This window comes from Phyllobates terribilis, unplaced genomic scaffold (genome assembly GCF_046119375.1).
Source record: "Phyllobates terribilis strain yellow unplaced genomic scaffold, ASM4611937v1 Scaffold_4__5_contigs__length_816908805, whole genome shotgun sequence".
NCBI classification, from domain to species: Eukaryota; Metazoa; Chordata; class Amphibia; order Anura; family Dendrobatidae; genus Phyllobates; species Phyllobates terribilis.
In genome coordinates, this window is record NW_027362764.1 from 49,512,291 (window position 1) to 49,529,817 (window position 17,527).

The window sequence follows — 17,527 nt, forward strand, 5'->3', positions numbered from 1 at the left end:
GATCTAAAACTGGAGTTATCATGGGTGCTGAGGTAAGAATAGGCTGCTCACACTGCTGTCCATCATGTCTATCTGATGTAACATTGGAAATTTCAGTGGTGCTGAGGTAAGAAGAGGCCACTCACACTGTTGTCCACCCTATTTTTCTGATCTAATACTGAAGAGACCAGGAGTGCTGAGGTAAGAAGAGGCTGCTCACACTGCTGTCCACCCTGTCTATCTGATCTAATACTGGAGATACCAGAAGTGCTGAGGTAAGAAGAGGCTGCTGTCTAACCTGTCTTTCTGACCTAATACTGGAGATACCAGGGGTGCTGAGGTAAAAAGAGGCCTCTCACATTGATGTCCACCATATCTATCTGATCTAATACTGGAGATACCAGGGGTGCTAAGGTAAGAAGAGGCCGCTCACACAGCTGTCTACCCTCTCTATCTGATCTAATACTGGAGATACCAGGAGTGCTGAGGTAAGAAGAGGCTGCTCAAACTGCTGTCCACCCTATCTATCTGATCTAATACTCAAGATACCAGGAGTGCTATCCATCATGTCTATCTGATCTAATGCAGGTAATTCCAAGAGGAAAGAAGAGGCTGCTCACACTGCTTTCCTCCCTGTCAATCTGATCTATTACTGGAAATTTCAGGGGTGCTGTGGTAAGGAGAGGCTGCTCACATTGATGGCCACCCTGTCTATCTGATCTAGTACTGGAGATACACCTTGTTTTTCTGTTCATTGTGACATCAAATATCACATTAGTACTGTTTCATCTTTATCTATGCTTGTTCACCCAGATATTTCTGGTGGTAGCCTCATCTAGTTTGGGGTTGCTTTATGTTTTAGTACCCATTGGAGAAAACTTAAGCTGGATCCCCTTTCATTTGGGCTCCTTATCAGGTACTGCTTGCATGATATGTGCAATCTTGAGTATCAGCCAACCTTTTAAGGAATGGAGAAGAATGATGAAAGGTGGGTGGTGGATATTCACAGGGTGTCACCCAGGTCAGATAAAGGAAGTCAATTTATTCCACACATTGTGCGTTTCAGGGACGATCCGACCCCTTCATCAGGTGATTGCAAAATGTATACCACGCTCAGTGCTTTAAAGAGACAGTCACTGACATCATTGGTTGACAGTTAATTACATACAGTCTTTAAAAATCATGAATATATATAAAACTTACATGATTACAAATCATATAGGACAAAACAATAATAAAAATCAATAATACTGTTAGAACAATTAATTTTTTGTGTATTATTGATTTTTATTATTTTTTTGTCCTATATGATTTGTAATCAGTAGTGGCTACTTTGGAAAATAAAGCTTTTTAAGAGTGTGCATTAACAAAAAAATATATACATTTCTGATTTTTAACAATATATAATTGTTTTTTTACGATATATTCTCCACCCAGGATATAAGGACACAATAAAGTCTAGAAGGTTATTTTTTATTCGACTTTACTTGAAGTAACTGTCACCTTCAAATGGGGGTTGTCTAATAACCTTTGAGGCCCAATATTTTGTTAAAACAACCCTCTCCCCTGTCATGGGAAGGTATCCACGATGGCCTCCTCAGTGGTATGGGCACCACAATGTGAAGTATGAACCATGCCTCACCTGCCTTTCTGGTGCTGTGGAGTTGAGGTTCAGACTTACTCCTTTTGCAACTGCGGCAAAGATCTTGAAAGCAGGAGGACTACAACATCAGTCTCAGCAGAGGAAGCCCAAAAGACAAATGGGGACATGACAAAAGTATAGTCATTGCAAGGGTGAGGACCTGCTTTAAAGTCTGTGTCCACCCCAGGATCCTGTTATTCTCTGAGACATTCTACCTAGCCTTACACAATCGTTGGGCTGGCAGCTATTTCTCCTGACTGCCCGAGACACAGGAACACTCAGCTAATCCGAGCACTCCTGTGTTCTCATAGACAGAGCCACTTCAAGACTCCTCTGGCAGTGGCCTATCTGCCCAACAAAAAGAGGAAAGATCACTCGAACTCCCAGTCATCATTTGTAGAGTGAGAGATCGGAGGTGGATGGTTGGCCAAAGTCAGCGGGTTTGGGAAACTTTTATCTAATGTGTATGGGTGCCTTAATTCTGTCGATCATCCATGGTGACTCCCTACATCGAACTTCCTACTATGATCATCTGCAAAAAAAATTCAATTTGAGGTCAAACGTAAATAATCAATCACACAACGAACATCTAGTAAAAAAAAAATATTTATTTTGATAATAAATATAGTATTTTATTGAAGTACTGGAGAAACAAAAACACCAAAAGGTAACTTCTTATGATGTAATCTATTATATATAAAAAAAAAGTCTTAATTCTAATGTCGAGACCCAGCAATGTCAAGAATGTTAAGAATTCAATAGCTTTGTCTGTAAGGTTATACATTGCGGTGAGCATTTTTAGCTATTCATATTTCCTGACCCCCTATCTAAACGTGACTTTCTTTCAATCTCATGGAAGAAAAACGGGCTAAATAAAAAAAATTGAAATGTTTGATAAATTAATAAAATTTAAAGTAAACCAATACTGGGATAAGGAGAACACGCAAACTCCTGAGTTTGACTTCTGACCACCAGCGCTGTAGCCTGTAGGATGAAGCACTTAGGCATAGTGCCACCCTACTGGCCACCCTCTTTATGAAGCACTTAAGCTTTATATCACCCTACTGGCCACCCTCTTTATGAAGCACTTAGGCATTGCGCCACCCCGCTGGCCACCCTCTTTATGAAGCACTTAGGCATTATATCACCCTACTGGCCACCCTCTTTATGAAGCACTTAGGCATTGCGCCACCCTACTGGCCACCCTCTTTAGATTTCAGGGCAATTTGCTCTTTTAGTTGACAATTCAATATTAATTGGTTACTATGTTATTAATAAAAGATGAACTTCATGTGTAAAAATAGAAAAGTTGCACTTTTTATTTATAAAAATTTCCAAATTTTTACGTTTGCAAACTGTTTAATTTCTTTCACATCCATATCCACCAACTTGCATTTTGTTTCCACCAAAAATGCTCTTCTATTACCTATTCTTAATGACAACATCAAAGACTGGACTTTTAGAGATGAGCGAATTGATTCTATACTAATCAAATTAATTTCAAATTTCCCAAAATTTGTGGATTCTAGCAATTCCGAAAGGTTTGGAAATTCTATTTGCATGAATCCAATAGAAAAGCATCTGGAAAGAGGTGAAAAAAAAACAATAAATTATCAAACTCATCAGGCTCCTCACCTGTTCTGTTGCCGCAACTCCTCACCGGTCCACTGCTGGTTTCCTAAGACACCTGCTCTGCTCCGATGCTAATTTCCACTATACTCTTCCAGCGCCGACTAGTATTTTATGCATGTTCTAGAAGAAGATTGAAGACGAGACCAGCACTGGAGCACAGCAGGTATCTCAGGAGGATCAGCGGAGGACATCTTGGGAGCTCTGGTGGTAAGGACAGGTGAGTATAATAGTTTAAAGTTTTCTAACCCCTTCCCACTCCATCCATTTATTAAGCTTTGGGGTCTCAACATCTCAGAACATAATAAATGGCTTTTATAGAAGTTTGAAGTAAATAGACTTTTCCGACCACATTCGGGCAAATCTGGCAAACCTAGACTCCACCTATCAAGAGTGCAACGCCTTAAGTCACATATGACTTCAAAGTGTTAGCTCTTACGAAAAGAAAGTTAAGTAATAGCATCTCCGCATCCTTGGGTTTCAACACGCGCTCTGACTCTACAGATCTACCATATTGCCCATATAGTCCAAGCTTTGCCTTTTATAGTGGATGGTATGACTGTGGATAAGGAATCATTGGTTTTCCTGAAGAAAGAAGTTACTGGTATTAATTTACGACCCACTGGTGATGAACCGCAGATTCTGGAGATTTCTGTGCTACAGCTGTTCAGCTCCTATGGGTCACCTGCAAAACAAAATGGAAGCAACAGTTAATATTTCTCTTCCAAACATGACATTTGCTATAAGGGAGATAATCAAGCTCGTTATTAGGATAGGTTCAAATGACCGATGTCTCCACATCCGAGAAAAACGGTCTGATTATTCTGATCAGAGTTTGACCAAAGTAGCATCAGTTTTTCTCGTAAAATGAGTTTCTCCACCTTCTCCATTCTGTCAGTCCATGAAAATTGGACCACGTCATCTGAGTGCTGTTCGAATTTTTTTCACTTACCCATAGACTTGCATTGCCGATCTTTATCCGACACTCGGAACAAAATTAGTCAATGTCTCTGATTTTTTTCCGAGGACCTCTCGGTCAGAGGAAAATATCGGACATGTGCACAGCCCCAGGAGCTATATAAGTAGAACTGCTATCCGTGAAACCATCAATAGCACTCGTAGGAGAAAACCGATCCTTTGCACAAGCCCTAAGAGAAACTATTAGCTACCTGAGGATCAGTAGTGAGCTCATCCTGAGAGTTTATAACTTATCTGTCTTTATTTTGAGCTCCAAAGTTGAATGAGCAAAAAAAAAGACACAAAGAGCCTGTAAATGTAAAACCTTGCAAAAATGTTAACAAAAAAAAAATAATTTTAAGCCCCAAATACATGCATTTAAGTAAAAAAAAATGTCCCCAAAGTTGGACGACCCCTTTAATTGTCTTCTACATATATGCCATTCATTTCTCTTGTATCTTCCCTAAACGACCATGAATATTTATAGATTCCTCCAGGGCTCATTTTACATGATCCACAAGATGGACATCAATCTTGTGTCATCCTCGGTGAGTCTTCACGTTGCAAATAATGGTTAATGTCACATTTATCCACTTGATTTTCCGTGCAATCATACCTGAGCACATTTTCCAGCTATGAGCCACTGAACTTGTATGAACCTGACCTAGTTTGCTCATAGCCGCTTGGCACAGGCACAGGGCGAGTCATGTATCACAGTAATAATAACGTATACTTTCAGACAATTACAGCCTCAGCTAGCAGACACCGGGAAAAGTATGTATTACACACAATGGTATGATGGTCAGCCAGCGCTGCTCGAGCAATGAGCATGTTTTGTTGGACACGTATCACGTTACCGGAACTACAGTTGTACGTGGAAGTAAAAAACCTTGATGGAAATCTGTAAGTAATGAACCATGAAATATGCAAGAGTAATAAACAGATGGTTACAGGTCGGAACCCAAGAGGAAGCAAATGTGGCTGAAGCTCCTGATGCTGCTACTTTAAATTTGTACAGTCCAATATTCCTGTGCAGAAGACCAATTCTATGGCTAATAAGACTGATAATGTAGTCGCCATTGAAAATGGTCTTCCAGAATTATTATTATCGGTAATTAAAAAATAATACAATGATATGTTACTTTGGATTTGACCACCATTATTGATGCTTCTCTAGAATGTCTTATATTCTTTGCAGCCCACACAGCTACCCAAGAGGGTTCATATACTCCTTTTTAATGCATGGCCAGCACCTGCTCTTCAAATACCCTACAAACAGGTTTTTGCATAATAGACATTTAACACCTAACTAAACTTTGGGAGCCCCGTAATTTCGAGAATGTAAATCTCCAGCCCCTTCTTCCTCAAAGCTTGGCTGCAAAGATTGGACACTTACAGAAAGTGGCAGTGGTTTAATTGTAGTGATAATGAACATGCAGGACTGCAAAACTAAGGAGACTCAAGAACACAGGGATTCCTATTCTAGTCATCGCCAATGCCTCATTGGGTGTCCATTAATAATACATGTATCACCTATCCTGTGGAGATCTGGGGTCCACCAGTCTTAGATAACTAACGGTGTTGGGGTGTTCACCTCTATATAAGGGTGCACCTTAACTCTCTGTACATCATTGGTTGACCTCATCCTTTTTAGCCTTCTTAACTCTTAACTGGTCTTTTTGGTTACAATGAATATAGTCTTCTCATGATATGTTGAAAATTGGTCAATCCTATTAAGTCCAGTCTCTGGTGCTTGAAGTAGAAATTTCAGCGTATTTTGGTAATACTTGAGGTCTACGACTTCCATAAAGTCTTCAACAGCAAAGTTGAACAATATTCAAGGTCATCCATAATATTGTTTTAAAATGGTTATTTCATGGTGACAACCCTAGCCCATATGTCCCATTAGGGCATATTGACATCATAGATTTTGGATAGTAAGTCACAGTAAACAATGTTTGTGTTTGTTTTCACTCTCACCCCCTTAATCCTTCACCTTTTCCAACCACCCCTAATCCCTACTCCTAGTAATGAACTCTTTATCTCTCCCTCCATCCTACCCACCCATCTCACCTCCTCCTCAGAGCTATTGCTCAACATACAATCCTTTGTCTCCAAACACAGACAGCCACCTCATGCCCTCTCCTGCTCCCACCTACTAACGCTTTCTCTGCTCCCCCTCACTGCCGACGACATCTCTCCAAATCCTGGCCCTCCCCACCACATCCATACAATCACTTCCACCTCCTACCCACGATCTATTCCAAACTCTCATAACCCTTCTAGCCTAATACCCATCCGCCCAGCCCCCACTTCACCAGTCCCTCTAACAGGAGCTCTATGGAACGCTCGCTCCGTCTGCAACAAACTTTCCTACATTCACGATCTCTTCATCACTAACAAGCTTTCCTCAGCATCACTGAAACCTGGCTCACCCCCTCTGACAGGGCCTCTGCTGCTGCACTTTCGTACGATGGATTCCACCTTTCCCACACACCCCGCCCCACCGGCAAGCATGGTGGAGAAATAGGTTTCCTCCTATCAGATAACTGCTCCTTCACCCAAATCCCACTGCCGCCCTCCATTACTCTCCCCTCTTTTGAAGTGCACTGCGTGCGCATTTACTCCCCCTCCAACCTCCAACTGGCTGTCATTTACCGCCCCCAGGATCAAACACCACCTTTTTGACCACTTCACCACCTGGCTACTTCATTTCCTCGCCATTGACATCCCCACTATCCTCATGGGTGACTTCAACATCCCTATTGACACTTCCCTCCCAGCTGTCTCTAAGCTTCTATCCCTCACTTCCTCCTTCGGCCTTACTCAGTGGTCTTCCTCAGCCACCCACAAAGACGGCCAAACACTGGACCTCATCTTCACCCACCTCAGTTCCCTATCTAACCTCTCTAACTCACCTCTCCCTCGTTCTGACCACAACCTACTTACATTCTCTACCCTCTCCTTTCCAGGGCAACAATCCCCACTCCACAAACCTGCACACCCTTGCAGAAATCTTAAACACCTTGACCTACACTCACTCTCTGAATCCCTTCTCCCTCTTACAGACATTAGTTCCTTACATGATGCAGATGTTGCTGCCACTTTATACAACACCACAACAGCTGCAGCTCTCAATTCGGTCACCCCCTTCACACATACTAAAGCTCGAACAATCAACAGACAATCCTGGCACACCAGCTTATCTAAAGAACTGCGACGGGCCTCCAGGATTGCTGAGCGTAGATGGAAAAGGTCCCACTCCAATGAGCACTTAATCGCATTCAAACAGTCCCTCACTACCTTCAAGTCCACACTCACTGAAGAAAACACACATACTTCTCATCTCTCATATCCTCCCTGTCTCACAACCCCAAACAATTATTCAACACCTTCAATTCTCTCCTCCGTCCCCCAGTGCCTCCTCCCTCTCTTCTTATTTCAGCCGAAGATTTTGCCTCATTCTTCAAGCAGAAGATTGACACCATCAGACAAAGCTTTTGCCTAAAGTCCCCACTGCACCTCACCACACCTACTCAACCCTCCTCCAAAACCACCTTCTCCACCATTACGGAAGATCAACTTTTCTTTTTACTCTCCAAATCACACCTCACCACCTGTGAACTTGACCCAATCCCGTCCCACCTCATCCCAAACCTTACCACTATCTTCATCCCAACCCTAGCCCACCTCTTCAACCTGTCACTAACAACTGCCATCTTCTCTTCATGCTTCAAAACACGCCTCGATCACACCCATCCTCAAAAAGCCCTCCCTTGACCCATCCTCTCTGTCTAGCTATTGCCCATATCACTTCTCCCCTATGCCTCAAAACTACTGGAACAATACATCCATTCTGAACTGTCCTCCCACCTCTCCTCCTGCTCCCTCTTTGACTGCCTACAATCTGGTTTCCGACCGCACCATTCTACTGAAACTGCACTGACTAAAGTCACCAACGACCTACTAACCGCCAAATCCAAGCAACACTACTCTGTCCTCCTCCTCCTGGACCTGTCATCTGCCTTCGACACAGTGGACCATTCCTTCTTACTCCAGACTCTTTCATCTCTCGGCATCACAGACTTGGCCCTATCCCAGATCTCCTCATACCTAACAAACCGGACATTCAGTGTCTCCCACTCACACACCACCTCCTCATCTCACTCCTTATCTGTCCGTGTCCCCCAAGGTTCAGTTCTAGGACCTCTGCTCTTCTCCATCTACACCTTAGGCCTGGGACAGCTCATAGAGTCTCATGGCTTTTGTTATCACCTATATGCTGATGACACACAGATCTACCTCTCTGGACCCGTTATCTCCTCCCTACTAACCAAAATCCCACAATGTCTGTCCGCTATTCCATCCTTCTTCTCTGATAGATTTCTAAAACTTAACATGGACAAAACAGAATTCATCTTCTTTCCGCCATCTCATTCAACCCCCCTATCTATCAACGTCAATGGCTGTCCACTCTCCCCAGTCCCTCAAGCGCACTGCCTTGGGGTAACCCTGGACTCTGAACTCTCCTTCAAACCACATATCCAAGCCCTTTCCACTTCCTGCCAACTCCAACTTAAAGATATCTCTCTGATACGCACATTCCTCAACCATGAATCTGCAAAAACACTAGTGCACACCCTCATCATCTCCCGCCTTGACTACTGGAACTTCCTGCTCTGTGGCCTCCCTTCCAACACTCTCGTACTCCTCCAATCTATCCTAAACTCTGCTACACTACTAATCCACCTGTCCCCCCACTATTCCCCTGCCTCTCCTCTCTGTCAATCTCTTCACTGGCTCCCCATTGCTCAGAGACTCTGGTTTAAAACCCTAACCATGGCATTCAAAGCCATTCGCAACCTGTCTCCTCCATATATCTCTGACCTAGTCTCCCGGTACATACCCGCATGCAACCTCCAATCCTCACAAGATCTCCTGCTCTACTCCCCTCTTATCTCCTCTTCCCACAATCATATACAAGATTTCTGCCATGCATCCCTCCTACTCTGGAACTGTCTGCCCCAACATATCAGACTCTCGCCTACCATGGAATCCTTCAAAAGGAACCTGAAGACCCACCTCTTCCGACAAGCCTACAACCTGCATTAACTATTGCTCCACCATACCGCTCCACGACCAGCCCTACCCTCACCTACTGTATCCTCACCCATTCCTTGTAGACTGTGAGCCCTCGCGGGCAGGGTCCTCGCTCCTCCTGTACCAGTCACCATCACCTTTTGTTCAAGATTATTGTAATTGTTTTTGCTATGTATACCCCTTTTCACATGTAAAGCGCCATGGAATAAATGGCGCTATAATAATAAATAATAATAAAATAATAATAATAATAATAATAATAGAGAGGATCCCCTGCTACACACCCTCATTTATGATCCAGTAGAATGCCATTCTAAGAATGACTCTCCCACTGGAGCTGTCCACCTTTATGTCTAGACGTAGCCATCTTGAATGCTCTCCTTCTTTATTGTCTATGTTTTATATTCTTAAATCTTACTCCAGCTTAGATGAAGACCCCCGACAACCCATGTATGGGGCATGGAAGGATTAGAAAGTGGTGGTCACCACCACGTCCATAAGACTTCACCCATATGACTGCTTCCTTGGCTGGCCATGGCTGCATCCAGTTCTGCACCCACACAGAACAGTCACTGAGCAGATCCAGCCCATGAGCAAATACTCCTGTGCTTCTGCTGCCTCTATTTTTCAGCAGGAGCAAACTCAGGCCATACTGATCCGCCAGGATCACAGGTATAGATTTCCAGCCTTTGTGGGCATGGAAGTAACTTGTGTTCTAGGGCCCCCACCTACCATGTGCCATTAATAATGCCGGGTTTTTTCATGTATCGGAAAAGTCATTTGGAACTCTTATTCACTAAGGTTTTAGATTAGCAGCAAATATAAATCAACATATGGTGGCTGTGCAAACGCCAAAATATAACAACCTATAGATAGATTGCACAACAGCAAGTGGTAGCAAATCCAACAACTTTATTTTGTAAAATAGACAAAATCAAAAAAAGTCCAACAGGTGATATTCAGGAGAGGGGCACTAAGAATAATAATATACTTACATGTTGGGTACATAGAGATATTTATACATAATTTGTGTACCATGATTATATAATATAGAATACCCATGAAACTAAGTATGATAATCACAAGGCAGGTAAAAGACAAACCAAATGGTACTGATTCAACCGTATTAATAAAGGGTGCCGAGAGCTCAGAAATAATAAATAGCAAGGCCCATCTACATATATTAAGGCAAAGCACCTCTACATATATTATCCATTAATTAGTGGAGTAACAATACAGAAGCTAGTTATCACATGGTGATGAAAAAATCTTGAAAAGTAACCGTGCATAGAAGGTGCAAATGTGCATAATAAATAGGAGCTCATAGGACCTTAACAATCATTGTCCAAAGTTGGAGCAGTATATCAACACATATTTGGAGAGGAAGAACCAATGTGGTCTAATAGAGGTGCTTACCGCCAAGATGCTGGTGCCCCACACACACGTTTCCCGACACGCTTTTCGCCGCTGCGGGCTTTAATGAGGGATGGTGAGGGCATGAAATGAATATATGAAGTCCATTGGCCAATGGAGATAAGGTAATCAGAGAAGCGCCCGCAGCTGGTAGCTGCACGGGGCCATCTGTAACCACCAGCGTCACTTCTGTATCACATGACGCGACCAATGAGGTCGCGGCGTGGGAGTGGAAGTAACGTCGGAATGCGTTCCACCGTGGACCGCAAGATAAGACGGGAGCGGTGGCTTACCGGAAGTTGTAAAGAATGCGCATCACAGTGGAACGCATTAGATCAGGGAAACTGGGGAAGCCGGACAGGAGCATTAGAGGTGGGAGCCGCACCCAATCATAGCAGAAGGGGTCACAGGTGGAAAAGGTGGCAATTAATAAAGTGCATAATGCAATAATCAATTTTACATAGAATATACAGTACAGACCAAAAGTTTGGACACACCTTCTGATTTAAAGATTTTTCTATATTTTCACGACTATGAAAATTGTACATTCACACTGAAGGCATCAAAACTATGAATTAACACATGTGGAATTATATACTTAACAAAAAAGTGTGAAACAACTGAAAATATGTCTTATATTCTAGGTTCTTCAAAGTAGCCACCTTTTGCTTTGATGACTGCTTTGCACATTCTTGGCATTCTCTTGATGAGCTTCAAGAGGTAGTCACTGGAAATGGTCTTCCAACAATCTTGAAGGAGTTCCCAGAGATGCTTAGCACTTGTTGGCCCTTTTGTCTTCACTCTGCGGTCCAGCTCACCCCAAACCATCTCGATTGGGTTCAGGTCTGGTGACTGTGGAGGCCAGGTCATCTGGTGTAGCACTCCATCACTCTCCCTCTTGGTCAAATAGCCCTTACACAGCCTGGAGGTGTGTTTGGGGTCATTGTCCTGTTGAAAAATAAACGATGGTCCAACTAAACGCAAACCGGATGGAATAGCATGCCGCTGCAAGATGCTGTGGTAGCCATGCTGGTTCAGTATGCCTTCAATTTTGAATAAATCCCCAACAGTGTCACCAGCAAAGCACCCCCACACCATCACACCTCCTCCTCCATGCTTCACGGTGGGAACCAGGCATGTAGAGTCCATCTGTTCACCTTTTCTGCGTCACACAAAGACACGGTGGTTGGAACCAAAGATCTCAAATTTGGACTCATCAGACCAAAGCACAGATTTCCACTGGTCTAATGTCCATTCCTTGTGTTCTTTAGCCCAAACAAGTCTCTTCTGCTTGTTGCCTGTCCTTAGCAGTGGTTTCCTAGCAGCTAATTTACCATGAGGGCCTGCTGCACAAAGTCTCCTCTTAACAGTTGTTGTAGAGATGTGTCTGCTGCTAGAACTCTGTGTGGCATTGACCTGGTCTCTAATCTGAGCTGCTGTTAACCTGCGATTTCTGAGGCTGGGGACTCGGATAAACTTATCCTCAGAAGCAGAGGTAACTCTTGGTCTTCCTTTCCTGGGGCGGTCCTCATGTGAGTCAGTTTCTTTGTAGCGCTTGATGGTTTTTGCAACTGCACTTGGGGACATTTTCAAAGTTTGCCCAATTTTTCAGACTGACTGACCTTCATTTCTTAAAGTAATGATGGCCACTCGTTTTTCTTTATTTAGCTGCTTTTCCCACTTATTAAACCTGACAGGGCACACCTGAGAAGTGAAAACCATTTCCGGTGACTACCTCTTGAATCTCATCAAGAGAATGCCAAGAGTGTGCAAAGCAGTCATCAAAGCAAAAGGTGGCTACTTTGAAGAACCTAGAATATAAGACATATTTTCAGTTGTTTCACACTTTTTCGTTAAGTATATAATTCCACATGAGTTAATTCATAGTTTTGATGCCTTCAGTGTGAATGTACAATTTTTAAAGTCATGAAAATACAGAAAAATCTTTAAATGAGAAGGTGTGTCCAAACTTTTGGTCTGTACTGTAAGTCAAAAGTCAAAGGTAGATAATATAGTTAATAGGTGAGGGGAAGGTATTACAAAATTAGAAAATCAATGTTATATAAATATTTAAATCAAATACCTGCTCCCTCCACAAAATGACCACAGAAAATAAAACATGAAGGGGCTTAATATAATATATAAAAAGATGGAAGTAAAATCACATATTAATGGTACTGGATAAGGATTATGGCAAAATTCATTTAAGATAAAGACATATAGCAGCTCCAACGGAAATCCCCAGTCCGAGTATTTTCATCATCCTGCCAATGGAATGGAAGAACCTCTCGTTGGCGAAAGAACTACAAACAGAAAAATAAAACCAATGAGTGAAAACAAAAAAGATAAAAACAATTAAAAACAGAAAGATGAGTGAAAACAAAAAAGATAAAAACAATTAAAAACAGAAAGAGAACAGGGACCGTATATATCTCACTGTGAATACAGTTATAAGAACGGGACAAAGCTAAGCGTTTCGTTAAGACCCTTCGGTGTAAGTGTATCAAGTAGGGTGATCCATTTCACTTCCCTCTGAGCAAGAATTCGCTTCCAGTCTCCACCTCTCGAATCAATATATACCCTATCAATGCCCCTAACCATCAGTTTGGAGCTGTCACAATTATGATATTGTTTAAAGTGACGTGGTAGGGTCTTAAGTTCGGAGAATCTGTGCTTCCTTTGGCTGCCTCTATGTCCAAAACCTGTTCTCTAGCACGCCTTTTAAGCTCCCGTGTGGTTAAACCAACATAGTATTTGTTGTAGGGACAATTGGCCAGGTAAATAATACCAATGGTTTTACATGTGATTACATGAGTAATTTTATAGTTTTTAAGATTCAACGAATCTGTGAAAGAATCAGTCTTAGTAATATTCGGGCAGGCCACACATGATCCGCAGGGTTTACAACCCCAATTAGGCCTGCCACTATTGAAAAGTGTTTTTTGGTCATCTTTCTTTACGTAACTCTGTACCAATAAATCTTTCAGATTATGTGATCTTCGATAGGTGATTGCTGGATGTAAACTAAGGCTTTAGTTCAACCGTTACTTCTGTCCCCACCCCTCCTTACCCATGTAAAATGAAGGAATTGCCAAAATTTGTTTTTAGAGAGGTTGTATTTTCTCTTTTTTTGGAGTAGTTTTTATTTTTTACTGGGGTGCAATCATTATTACGTTGAGTTTTTTAGAGTCAAGCCATAATTTTTCTTTCTAGCGTCGTGTCACTGTTTTTAAAATTCGACACCGCATCCCAGCCAATATTCAATGTATTCATACAGTTCATATTCCAAAGCCAATTTTGTAGAGTTGACCAAAAATATTTGCAGTACCCAGGTCCAACAGACATGTTGGTAGTCAATGGCGGCCTGGCCAAATTCACTGCTAACCTCTTCCAACCTGCTGGTATCCCCGGCGCCTCTTCAGAGTAGCAAAGCTGTCGTGACGTCATCGTTGCGGTGTGACACACGGCATGGTCGTTCGATAAGGGTCCTGTGATTCTTATGCTTCAATTCTACAATGTCGGTCTATGAAGCTATATACAGATGGTCATAAATTGTGCATATCGGAAATATACAAAATGAGCTAAAATTTTGGGGTCATAAAAAGCCCATTATCGTCAATGAGGTTGAAATGCATTTCTCAAACTGTAGTAGTCCTCCTGTAACTGATGACAGGTTCCCTTTAAAGACTCAGTTGGCAATTTTTAGTGTCTTAAAGGAATACTAAAGCTAAAAAAGAACAAAAAAATTCAATCCTATAGAAATCCCGCAGAGGACAAAGACGTTAATCAGTTCCATCTCTTGTCCTAGGACAGACAGAGAAATGGGGAGAGGCTCCTGCTGCAGACAGTTATCTTACAATCACACATAGGACAATGAGAAGGAGCAGGAATAAGGCTGAGATACATAGAGAAGAATTTTTTATAGATTTTTTTTAGTTTACTTGTATTATGAAATAGGAAGAATGAAAAGGAGGCACTTAAGGGAGGAAGTTCTAGAATATTTTTTTATTTTTTGGGGGATTTTCCTGTGTTTAATATTTCATTAAACATACAGACCAACATGAAACTACATTGGCCAAATATTGCAGGCCGCCTAGGTCCTTCTCACCGACCAAGAGGGTCGTAATATGTGTCTTATAATGCATCTAAATTATAACCCCCAGAAACCAGCCTTATACAAGACAAGGGCACGTGACAATTCCCGAACGCCAGGCACAAGCCTATAAATGAAAGTGAGCGTTCTGCAGCGGGTAGACATTTTAATAGCAGCTCATGCCAAATAATAAGGGGTGAAATAGAAAGTCATTACATGCAGGACGGAAATCAAAGAAAGCCATAAATTACCCTTATGTATTTCTTCCCATTGCTGGGTCCAGCCTGCCACCTGGCACAAAAAGACAGCGCTGCCTATCAGTGTGATGACCTGATTTCTGCAGCGAGCGTCCTTCTGAGATCAAAGCCGGATTAACCTAATTGCACAGTGTTTGCATTGCGCCTGTCACCGATTTTGGGACTCGCTAGAAAAATAATATAAAGTATAATATATGTCGGCTGCTAATAGCAAACAGCAGGAGCTCTAAAACATAGCATTGTGCTTATGGATTTTTTTTTTTTCCTATCTCTAACCGCATATTATGTTTCATGATATTTTAATAAAGATATCGACGAATTAAAAGTGGGAAAAAATATAAAAAAATCTAAAATCTTATATTTGTATAACGTGTTTAGTATTATTTATTTTTTTTTATCAAATATTAAAAATTTCTATAGAATTGTTTAAATTGGAGACGCACAAATTCCTTCCGGTATCGGCAGGATGTGTGCGCTTTATGGCAGCTGGAATCAATGGGAGTTAATGGACAGAAATGTGTCCATAGACTTACAGTCAGTCATGGCCGAAAGTGTTGGCACCCTGGAAATTGGTCTAGAAAATGAAGCATTTCTCCAAGAAAATTATTGCAATTGCACTTGTTTTGTTATACACGTGTTTATTTCCTTTGTATGTATTGGAACAACATAAAAAAAAAATGAGAAAAAAAAGGCAAATTGGACATAATTTCACATTAAACCCCAAAAATGGGCCGGACAAAATTGTTGGCATCTTTCCAAAATTGTGGGTAAACAACTTTGTTTCAAGCATGTGAAGCTTGTTCACACTCACCCGTGGCAAGTAACAGGTGTGGGCAATATCAAACGGCAATTTGATGAATTTGCTAACCATGTCACAGTCTGCACAGTAAAGCTGAAGTAAACTCAGAATTCAGAATATGCCAGTCTGTTGTGTGTGCACTAGGGGAATGTGTCAAATCTGGAAGATGTCAGGACCATTTATCGGAATAGTTATAGAAAAATAGGAAAAACAGCAAAATATTTTTTTAAATCACTAATAAAAATAAGATCCTCTTATCTAACAAAAATACATACGTTTTTCAATGCTGCTATCAAATAATGAGACTTTCTTACTAACCCTGTTCCCAGATTTTAAAAAAGATGACTTTGCAGACGCCACCCTCTCATGAAAATGAGATGATTCTACTGATTTTATCTTTTAATGGCAATGTGATGACTCTGCTGACTATGTCCCAGTCTACACAGTAAAGCTGAATTAAGCTCAGAATACAGAATGTCAGTCTATTGTGTGTGCTCTAATGTTTTGGGGATTTTTAAAGGGATGGTTGCAGATTTTTTTTTTTACTTCTCTAATGATCAGATACAGTAATGTAGTCCTTTAGTCCTTACCGTGTAATAAAAATTGAAATAAAATAATAATGAGAATATTTAACTGACCCTGTCTTTCAATGGTAATGACTCTGCTGACTCCACCCTCTGGTATTACTGAGACGTCAATAAAGAGATGGCTTTACCGACTCTATTCTCTAATGGTAATGAGATGACTCAACTTACCTTGCCATAATCTACACAGTAAAGCTAAAGTAAGCTCACAAAATGACAGTCTATTGTATGTGCTCTAGATAAAAGATATTGAACATTTCTAAGGATAATTATATAAAAATAGGAAAAACAGCAAAATATAAAAAAAATGACTAATGATAATAAGATGATTCAGACCCTGCCGTCAAACAAAGGTAAATGACTCAATGTCAATCCTACTATCGTATATGATAATTAGATTATTTAACTGACCCAGTCCTTTAACACTAATGAGATGATTTTTTTTTCTCCCTACTCTGATGATAATGAGATGACTTTACTGATGCTGTGCTCTAATGGTGATGAGATGACTCTGCTGACTTTGTCACAGTCTAAACAGTAAAACTAAACTAAGCACCACAAACGTAAAATGTTATGTCTAAAAGTACATAAAAATTATACTTACATAAATTGGTTTTGGAAAATATGTTTATTATAAAACAATGCATTAAATAATGTTCTTTTATTTAAAAAAATAATAATTTACAAATCTCCACCAGTGGTGGAAAAGCAGTGGGGAATTTCCCTTAACCAGGTTTCGTCGTTCATATTTTCTCCATGTTTGTCTTTTGCTGTGGTTATTACAAGGAATGTATTGCGGGATTGGAAGTCATTAAGCCGTCAGTGAATATTCGACTCAAATGTTTGCTCTTATAAAACATATAACAAACTGAAGGACTGGATAAAATAAACTGTACACTTCTCCTGGATACTTTATTCTTCTCCACAAAATCAAAAATGTAAAAGTGTAATTATCATGTATATTTAAATAGTTAAAAAAAAGCATATGATGCATTTTGCAATTTTTTATGACATTTTAAAATGTACTTTTATAGTTAATTTTTTTTTCTGTTTTTGTCCCAATAGAAAAATCAA

The 17,527-nt window shown here is 41.0% G+C and overlaps 1 long non-coding RNA gene across 2 annotated transcripts in view; it reads right to left on the reverse strand.

Annotated features, from left to right (window-relative positions):
- Nucleotides 1–2,209: 2,209 nt before the first annotated feature.
- Nucleotides 2,210–17,527, reverse strand: part of LOC141264908 (uncharacterized) — a 76,144-nt gene continuing 60,826 nt past the window's right edge. For both annotated transcript variants that reach the window (XR_012320023.1, XR_012320022.1), the window contains one exon: nt 2,210–3,935. This is a non-coding gene — a long non-coding RNA (uncharacterized lncRNA). The remainder of the gene's footprint in view (nt 3,936–17,527) is intronic.